This window comes from Martes martes, assembly GCF_963455335.1.
Source record: "Martes martes genome assembly, chromosome: 3".
Classification (NCBI taxonomy): Eukaryota; Metazoa; Chordata; class Mammalia; order Carnivora; family Mustelidae; genus Martes; species Martes martes.
Window position 1 is genome coordinate 116523767 of NC_137890.1, and position 10874 is coordinate 116534640.

The following is a 10874-nucleotide window of genomic DNA, read 5'->3' on the forward strand; positions in this document are numbered from 1 at the left end:
ATATTGATATGTCAAAAGGCTTTATTAGGATATTGATTAGACAGAGGGCTCAAAATAAGAATCTGTCTAGAAATAACAAAAATTATAGATATCAGAGTCATCATGATGTATATAGGTTTCTAAATGATTCCAAAACTTAGGTAGAATAAAATTATCTAACCTCCCATAATTGATTCAGTAAAGGTAGGCAAAAAGAATAAATAAGTATCACCCTCATATGCTTTCTGAAGTGGTCTGTTTCTGCCAGGTAAAAGCTTACTTAGCTTCTGACTAGTTACTGCCTCTGATTAAACATTACTTCTTATATTGCCGACAAAACTGACTCAAATATTAAAGTAACCCATCCTCTCAAGATACATAACTTATCAAATGTTAACTGTTTTCCTGTATTTCTGTAAAGTATCTTATTTACTAATGTTTTAGATTTTTTAAGTAATTATTATCTTTTTGAAAGAAAAAATGAAAATTTATGTTAAAAAATCTATTAAGAGAAGTTTTGCCCCTATCATTATTAATACAGCACTGCCTTTACAGCAGAACAAATTAGCCCCTGATTTTTTTATTGCCTGGCTCTTATCTCTCATTACTTGATGACTCTCTTTGGGTCTTATGCTCCCAATAAGACTCTATCTAGGTGCTTTTGATGGGAGTTACATTTTTTGGATCCCCTGGGTCAACAGTGCCCAGTGCTTATTAGGCACTCAGGCTGATTTCCTGATTATCTTTTAGTCATTGCTAAATAGTGTGTGCACATGCACCCACACCCACATACAAACACACACACACACACACACACACACACACACACAAAACATCTGGCAAGGACCGCACAATATCTTTTAATTTTATAAGGTATATCTCTTTGCTAGTATTTCACCCATTTAAATATTTTATATTTGCATTATTTTAGAAAATATCATATTTATCTTGATGAAAAGCTGACACTGAATACAGATTCCTGATTTGTTAAATGGTGCAGACTATGCAGAAAGAAGGGGACCAAATTAAATATTGGTTGGGATATTTATTCATATATCCTCAATATATATGTTTTTGGTGGCAGCACAAATAAATCATTATGAAATATTAAATAAAAAGTAATGAATATTAATATTAATATTATTTTATTTAAAATATTAAATAAAAGTAATGAAATTTGTATAATGTTAATTATATAATTAATAACATTAATACATTAATAACATTAGTATATAATGTTATTTTATAGGACTGTTAAATGAGTTAAGTTGATAAAAGCACTTAGCAAAATGCATGGTCTATAGAAATGCTCAATCAATGACAGTTTTATTATTAGCATCATTTTGACTGAGTAGCATTAATAGGGAAATTATTAATTAATTTAAAGATATCCCCCAGTTTTATTGAGAAATAATTGTATAAGTTACTTAACTTACTGTATAAGTTGAAGGCATACAGTATGATGGTTTGATTGGGTTGAAATGATTACCACAGTAGGTTCAGCTAACGTCCATCTTCTCATATAGATATAATAAATAAAAAAAAAAAGAATAAAGGAGAAAAAATTTCTCCTTGTGATAAGAACTCTTAGGAAAATTATCTTAACAACTTTTCTATATAGTGTTAGCTGTGTGTTCTCTGGCAATGTTAGCCATAGTCATCATGTGGTACATTACATCCTTAGTATTTATTTATCTTAAAACTGGAAGTTTGTACCTTTTGACTACCTTTCTCTAATTCCGTTTCCCCTTATCCCTATCTCTGGTAACTACAAGGCTGATCTCTTTTTCTGAGTTTTGTGTTTTTTGTTTTATTTGTTTGTTTTAGATCCCACATATAAGAGAGATCATACAGTATTTGTCTTGATCTGTCTGACTTATTTCACTAAGCATAATGCCTTCAAGGTATATTCATGCTATTGCAAATGATAGCATTTTCATTTTTTTTCTGACTACGTAATATTCCTCTGTGTGTGTGTGAGAGAGAGAGAGACAGAGAAAGAGAGAGAGAGAGAGAGAGATCCATTCATCCATTGATCCACTGATGGACATTTAGGATGTTTCCATGTCTTGGCTATTGTAAATTATACTGCAGTACATATGGCGGTGCAGATATTTGAGTTAGTTTTTTTGTTACCTTTGGATATATTTCCAGAAGAATGGCTGGATCATAGGTAGTTCTGTTTTTGATTATTTGAGGATCTTGCATATTGTTTTTCCATAGTGGCTATACTAATTTACAATTCCACCATCAGTGTACAGGGTTCTTTTTTCTCCATATCCATACCAGCATTTGTTATTCCTTGTCTTTTTGTTAACAGCCATTTTCACAGATGTGATTTTATATCTCATTGTGGTCCTAATTTGCATTTCCCTTATGGCAGTGATATTGAGCATCTTTTCATGTACCTCTTGGCCTTTTGTGTCTTCTTTGGAGAGATGTCTATTCAGGTCCTCTGCCCATTTTTAAATTGGGTTATTTGGTTTTTTTGCTGCTTGGTTATAGGTATTCTTTGTATTTTGGATATTAACCCTTTAACAGATAATACTGTTTGCAAATATTTTTTTCCATTCTGTAGGTTGTTATTGATGCTTTCTTTTCTTATGCAGAAACTTTTTAGTTTGATGTAGCCCCACTTTATTTTTTATTTTGTTGCTTATTCTTCGGGTGTCATAGCCAAAATATCATTACTAAGATCCATGTCAAGGAGCTTTGTTTCTTTATTTTTTCCCTAGGACTTTCATGGTTTCAGGTCTTCCATTTTGAGTTAATTTTTATGAGTGTGTAAGATATGGGTTTGAGTTTTATTCATGTACTTGTGAGTATCCAGTTATTCCAGGACCATTTATGGAAAAGACTGTCTTTTCTCCATTGAGTATTGTTGGCTTCCTTGTCAAGCATTAGTTGACCTTATATGTTTGGATTTATTTCTGGGCCCTCAGTTCTCTTCTGATGGCCTATTTGTTTTTATTCCAGTACAATACTGTTTTGATGACTATGGCTTTATACTATAGCTTGAAATCAGGAAGTGTTATACTTCCTGCTTTGTTCTTCTTTTTCAGGATTTCTGTAGCTATTTGGAGTCTTTTGTGGTTTCATATAATTTTTAAAAGAGTTTTTTTTCTACTTTAAAAAAATGCTGTTAGAATCTTGATAAGGCTTGTATTGAATCTACATATGGCTTTCAGTAGTATTGACATTTTAATAGCATTAATTCTTCCAATCAACGAACATGGGATACCTTTTCATTTATTTATGTCTTCTATTTTTTATCAATGTATTATAGTTTTTCCAGTGTAGAGATCTTTTATTCTTTACTTAAATTATCTCCTAATTATTTTATTGTTTTTGTTGCTACTGTAAATGATATTAGTTGCTTAATTACTTTTTCAGAAATTTCATTGTTAGTATATAGAAATGCTCTAATTTTTATGTATTAATTTTGTATAATGCAAATTTATTGACTTCATTGATTAGACATAACACTTTTTGGTGGAGTCTTTAGAATTTTCTATATATAAAATCATGTCACCTGCAAATAGAGACATTTATGCTTCTTTCTTTCCAATTCTGATACCTTTTCTTTTCTGATTGCTTTAGCTATGACTTCCGGTACCATGATGAATAGGAATGGTGAGAGTGGACATCCTTGTCTTGTTCCTGATCTTAGAGGAGAAGCTTTCATCCTTCTGCCATTGAGTATAATGTTAGCTGTGGTCTTGTCATAGATAACATTTATTATGTCAGGTATATTCCTTCAATGCCTAATTTGTTGAGTTTTTATCATGAATGGATATTGAATTTTGTTGAATGATTTTTAGGTGTTTATTGAGGCGATCATTTGGTTCTTTTATTTCATTCTGTCAATGTGATGTGTCACACTGATTGATTTGCATATGTTGAATCATACATGCATCCTAGGGATAAATCCCACTTGATGATGGTGAATGAGGGCGTGATTAATTTTAATAGTGGGCAATCTGCCCCGCTCAGTGTAGTACGAGGCACAGTACCCTGTCTTCTAGCTTAAAATCATAGAGACATTGAGAGACTGGACTTTTTGATTATTAAGATTTTTTCTTTTCATTTTAATTATTGGAATATATTGCCCTCACAATCTTAATCACTGTTACTAATGGGATTATGATGTATACATTTGGTGTTTTGGGGGAAAATTTTTTGAAATTGTTGGAAAGTTTTATTCAGTAAAATAAATATTTTTACTCTATTAGACAAGTAACTGAAATTTGTTTTTAAAATATCAGCCCTGGGGAGGAGTCAAGATGGCGGAGAAGTAGCAGGCTGAGACGACATCGGGTAGCAGGAGATCAGCTAGATAGCTTATCTAACCATTGTGAACACCTACAAATCCAACGGGAAATCGAAGAGAAGAAGAGCAACAATCCCAGAAACAGAAAATCGATCACTTTCTGAAAGGTAGGACCTGCGGAGAAGTGAATCCAAAGCGACGGGGAGAGAGACCCCGGGGGGAGGGGCCGGCACCCGGCAAGCGGCGGAGCGACGGAGCACAAAATCGGGACTTTTAAAAGTCGGCTCCACTGGGAGACATCGCTCCAGAGGCTAAACTGGGGGGAAACCCAGGCGGGGTCAGCATAACCCCAGGACCCGCGGGGTCACAGAAGGACTGGGGGTGTCTGAGTGCCGCAGAGCTCGCAGGTATTAGAGCGGGGAAGCCGGCTATAGCGACAAAGCCGAGGAGTGAGCTCTAAGCCCAGGGTTACCTTGTGCCGGTCGCAGGCTGGGTGGGCTCGGAGCGCGGCCGGAGGCCACGGAGACAAAAGCGGCCCGGCGCTTTTTTCCTCGAGGCGCGACCGCAAGCCAGGGAGGCGGGGCTGTTGGGCGCTTTGCTCTGAGAACGCACTGAGGAGCGGAACCCCAAGCTCTCGGCTCCTCCGGGGCGAGAGATTGGGAGGCCGCCATCTTCATTCCCGTCCTCCGGAACTCTACGGAAAGCGCTCAGGGAACAAAAGCTCCCAAAAGCAAACCCGAGCGGATTCCTTAGCCCGGCCCCTGGCAAGGGCGGTGCAATTCCGCCTGCGGCAAGGACACTTGAGAATCACTACAACAGGCCCCTCCCCCAGAAGATCAACAAGAAACCGATCCAAAACCAACTTCAGTCACCAAGAACAGCGGAATTCCACAGCAGGAGAAAGCAAATCCTACCTGGACAAAATGACAAGGCGGAAAAACTCACCTCAAAAAAAAGAACAAGAGGCCGTACCGAAGGCTGGAGACCTAATCAATACAGACATAGGTAGCATGACAGATCTAGAGTTCAGAATGACAATTCTCAAGGTTCTAGCTGGGCTCGAAAAAGGCATAGAAGATATTAGAGAAACCCTCTCCGGAGAGATAAAAGCCCTTTCTGGAGAAATAAAAGAACTAAAATCTAACCAAGTTGAAATCAAAAAAGCTATTCATGAGGTGCAATCAAAAATGGAAGCTCTCACTGCCAGGATAAATGAGGCAGAAGAAAGAATTAGTGACATAGAAGACCAAATGACAGAGAATAAAGAAGCTGAGCAAAAGAGAGACAAACAACTACTGGAACACGAGGAGAGGATTCGAGAGATAAGTGACACCATAAGACGACACAACATTAGAATAATTGGGATTCCAGAAGAAGAAGAAAGAGAGAGGGGAGCAGAAGGTATATTGGAGACAATTATTGGAGAGAATTTCCCTAATATGGCAAAGGGCACAAACATCAGAATCCAGGAGATGCTAAGAACGCCCCTCAAAATCAATAAAAATAGGTCCACACCTCGTCACCTGATAGTAAAATTAACAAGTCTTAGCGACAAAGAGAAAATCCTGAAAGCAGCCCGGGAAAAGAAGTCTGTAACATACAAGGGTAAAAACATTAGATTGGCAGCGGACCTATCCACAGAGACCTGGCAGGCCAGAAAGAACTGGCATGATATATTCAGAGCACTAAACGAGAAAAACATGCAGGCAAGAATACTATATCCGGCTAGGCTATCATTGAAAATAGAAGGAGAGATAAAGAGCTTCCAGGACAAACAAAAGCTGAAAGAATTTGCAAACACCAAACCAGCTCTACAGGAAATATTGAAAGGGGTCCTCTAAGCAAAGAGAGACCCTAAAAGTAGTAGATCAGAAAGAAACAGAAACAATATACAGTAACAATCACCTTACAGGCAATACAATGGCACTAAATTCGTATCTTTCAATAGTTACCCTGAATGTTAATGGGCTAAATGCCCCAATCAAAAGACACAGGGTATCAGAATGGATAAAAAAACAAAACCCATCAATATGCTGCCTACAAGAAACTCATTTTAGACCCGAAGACACCTCCAGATTTAAAGTGAGGGGGTGGAAAACAATGTACCATGCTAATGGACATCAGAAGAAAGCTGGGGTGGCAATCCTTATATCAGATCAATTAGATTTTAAGCCAAAGACTATAATAAGAGATGAGGAAGGACACTATATCATACTCAAAGGGTCTGTCCAACAAGAAGATCTAACAATCTTAAATATCTATGCCCCTAACATGGGAGCAGCCAACTATATAAACCAATTAGTAACAAAATCAAAGAAATACATCGACAGTAATACAATAATAGCAGGGGACTTTAACACTCCCCTCACTGAAATGGACAGGTCATCTAAGCAAAAGATCAACAAGGAAATAAAGGCCTTAAATGACACACTGGACCAGATGGACATCACAGATATCTTCAGAACATTCCATCCCAAAGCAACAGAATATACATTCTTCTCTAGTGCACATGGAACATTCTCCAGAATAGACCACATCCTGGGTCATAAATCAGGTCTCAATCGGTACCAAAAGATCGAGATCATTCCCTGCATATTTTCAGACCACAATGCTCTGAAGCTCGAACTCAATCACAAGAGGAAATTTGGAAAGAACGCAAATACATGGAGACTAAACAGCATCCTTCTAAAAAATGAATGGGTCAACCAGGAAATTAAAGAAGAATTGAAAAAATTCATGGAAACAAATGATAATGAAAACACAACAGTTCAAAATCTGTGGGACACAACAAAGGCAGTCCTGAGAGGAAAATATATAGCAGTGCAAGCCTTTCTCAAGAAACAAGAAAGGTCTCAAATACACAACCTAACCCTACACCTAAAGGAGCTGGAGAGAGAACAACAAAGAAAGCCTAAACCCAGCAGGAGAAGAGAAATCATAAAGATCAGAGCAGAAATCAATGAAATAGAAACTAAAAAAACAATAGAACAAATCAACAAAACTAGGAGCTGGTTCTTTGAAAGAATTAATAAGATTGATAAGCCCCTGGCCAGACTTATCAAAAAGAAAAGAGAAAGGACGCAAATAAATAAAATCATGAATGAAAGAGGAGAGATCACAACCAACACCAAAGAAATACAAACAATTATAAGAACATACTACGAGCAACTCTATGGCAACAAATTTGACAACCTGGAAGAAATGGGTACATTTCTAGAGATGTATAAACTACCACAACTGAACCAGGAAGAAATAGATAACCTGAACAGACCCATAACCAGTAAGGAGATTGAAACAGTCATCAAAAATCTCCAAACAAACAAAAGTCCAGGACCAGACGGCTTCCCAGGGGAATTCTACCAAACATTTAAAGAAGAATTAATTCCTATTCTCCTGAAACTGTTCCAAAAAATAGAAATGGAAGGAAAACTTCCAAACTCATTCTATGAGGCCAGCATCACCTTGATCCCAAAACCAGACAAGGATCCCACCAAAAAAGAGAATTACAGACCAATATCCTTGATGAACACAGATGCGAAAATTCTCACCAAAATACTGGCCAATAGGATCCAACAGTACATTAAAAGGTTTATTCACCACGACCAAGTGGGATTTATTCCAGGGCTGCAAGGTTGGTTCAACATCCGCAAATCCATCAATGTGATACAATACATTAATAAAAGAAAGAGTAAGAACCATATGATACTCTCAATAGATGCTGAAAAAGCGTTTGACAAAGTGCAGCATCCCTTCCTGATTAAAACTCTTCAAAGTGTAGGGATAGAAGGCACATACCTCAATATTATCAAAGCCATCTATGAAAAACCCACCGCAAATATCATTCTCAATGGAGAAAAACTGAAAGCTTTTCCGCTAAGGTCAGGAACACGGCAGGGATGTCCGTTATCACCACTGCTGTTCAATATAGTACTAGAAGTCCTAGCCTCAGCAATCAGACAACAAAAAGAAATTAAAGGCATCCAAATCGGCAAAGAAGAAGTCAAACTATCACTCTTTGCAGATGATATGATACTATATGTGGAAAACCCAAAAGGCTCCACTCCAAAACTGCTAGAACTTATACAGGAATTCAGTAAAGTGTCAGGATATAAAGTCAATGCACAGAAATCAGTCGCATTTCTTTACACTAACAACAAGACAGAAGAAAGAGAAATTGAGGAGTCAGTCCCATTTACAATCGCACCCAAAACCATAAGATACCTAGGAATAAATCTAACCAAAGAGGCAAAGAATCTATACTCAGAAAACTATAAAGTACTCATGAAAGAAATTGAGGAAGACACAAAGAAATGGAAAAATATTCCATGCTCATGGATTGGAAGAACAAATATTGTGAAAATGTCTATTCTACCTAAAGCAATCTACACATTTAATGCAATCCCTATCAAAATCCCATCCATTTTTTTTAAAGAAATAGAACAAATAATCCTAAAATTTATATGGAACCAGAAAAGACCTCGAATAGCCAAAGGAATATTGAAAAAGAAAGCCAAAGTCGGTGGCATCACAATTCCAGACTTCAAGCTCTATTACAAAGCTGTCATCATCAAGACAGTATGGTACTGGCACAAAAACAGACATATAGACCAATGGAACAGAATAGAGAGCCCAGAAATAGACCCTCAACTCTATGGTCAACTAATCTTCGACAAAGCAGGAAAGAATATCCAATGGAAAAAAGACAGCCTCTTCAACAAATGGTGCTGGGAAAATTGGACAGCCACATGTAGAAAAATGAAATTGGACTATTTCCTTACACCACACACGAAAATAGACTCAAAGTGGATGAAGGACCTCAATGTGCGAAAGGAATCTATCAAAATCCTTGAGGACAATGCAGGCAGCAACCTCTTTGACCTCAACCGCAGCAACTTCTTCCTAGGAACATCGCCAAAGGCAACGGAAGCAAGGGCAAAAATGAACTATTGGGATTTCATCAAGATCAAAAGCTTTTGCACAGCAAAGGAAACAGTTAACAAAACCAAAAGACAACTGACAGAATGGGAGAAGATATTTGCAAACGACATATCAGATAAAGGGCTTGTATCCAAAATCTATAAAGAGCTTATCAAACTCAATACCCAAAGAACAAATAATCCAGTCAAGAAATGGGCAGAGGACATGAACAGACATTTCTGCAAGGAAGACATCCAGATGGCCAACAGACACATGAAAAAATGCTCCACATCACTCGGCATCAGGGAAATACAAATCAAAACCACAATGAGAGTGCTCGCTTCGGCAGCACATATACTAAAACCACAATGAGATACCTCACCTCACACCACCACCTCACACCAGTCAGAATGGCTAAAATTAACAAGTCAAGAAATGACAGATGCTGGCGAGGATGCGGAGAGAGGGGAACCCTCCTACACTGTTGGTGGGAATGCAAGCTGGTGCAACCACTCTGGAAAACAGTGTGGAGGTTCCTCAAAAAACTGAAAATAGAGCTACCCTACGACCCAGCAATTGCACTCCTGGGTATATATCCTAAAGATACAAACGTGGTGCTCCGAAGGGGCACGTGCACCCGAATGTTTATAGCAGCAATGTCCACAATTGCCAAACTGTGGAAAGCGCCTAGATGTCCATCAACAGATGAATGGATAAAGAAGAAGTGGTATATATACACAATGGAATACTATGCAGCCATCAAAAGACATGAAATCTTGCCATTTGCGACGACGTGGATGGAACTAGAGGGTATCATGCTTAGCGAAATAAGTCAATCGGAGAAATATAACTATCATATGATCTCTTTGATATAGGAAGTGGAGATGCAAGGTGGGGGGGTTTGGGGGGAGGTAGGAAAAGAAAAAATGAAAAGATGGGATTGGGAGGGAGACAAACCATAAAAGACTCAATCTCAAGAAACAGACTGAGGGCTGCGGGGGAGAAGGGGGACGGGAGAGGGTGGTGGGGAAATGGACATTGGGGAGGGTATGGGCTATGATGAGTGCTGTGAAATGTGTAAACCAGACGATTCACAGACCTGTACCCCTGGGGATAAAAATACATTATATGTTTATTAAAATAAAAAAATTAAAAAAAAAATATCAGCCCTGGCCAACAGTTTGACTACAGTCTTCTGAGAGACCTTGTACTAGATGTAAACAGTTAAACTATGCCCAGATTTCTGTAGCATAGGAACTATGAGATACAAAGTGTCTGATGTTTTAAGCTGTTAAATTTGGGAACAATTTGTTACATAACAATAGATAACTAATGCTCACAGTGTACCGTTCATTGTGTTAGGTAGTTAGCAAGGTGTGTATCATGAAAACCTTTCATCAACATTGTAAGATAGTTATTACAATCTCCATTTTACAAAGAGGAAATTTGGGCTTGGAAAAATTAATTTGCCTGTCATCATAAAACTTTGAAATTGGCTTTGTTCTGAGGAATTCTTAATCAGTAAGCAATTATTTTTCTCCTCATCATTTTTTAAATAATTTCTTACATCTTAAATATTATGTATTTCTCACATTGGACTTCACTAGTATAAAACTAGGGAGAATAATAGAAAACCAACGATAAAACCACCACATGGTACTAACTTCATTATCTATACCGTGTACCGTTATGACTATGACAGAACTTG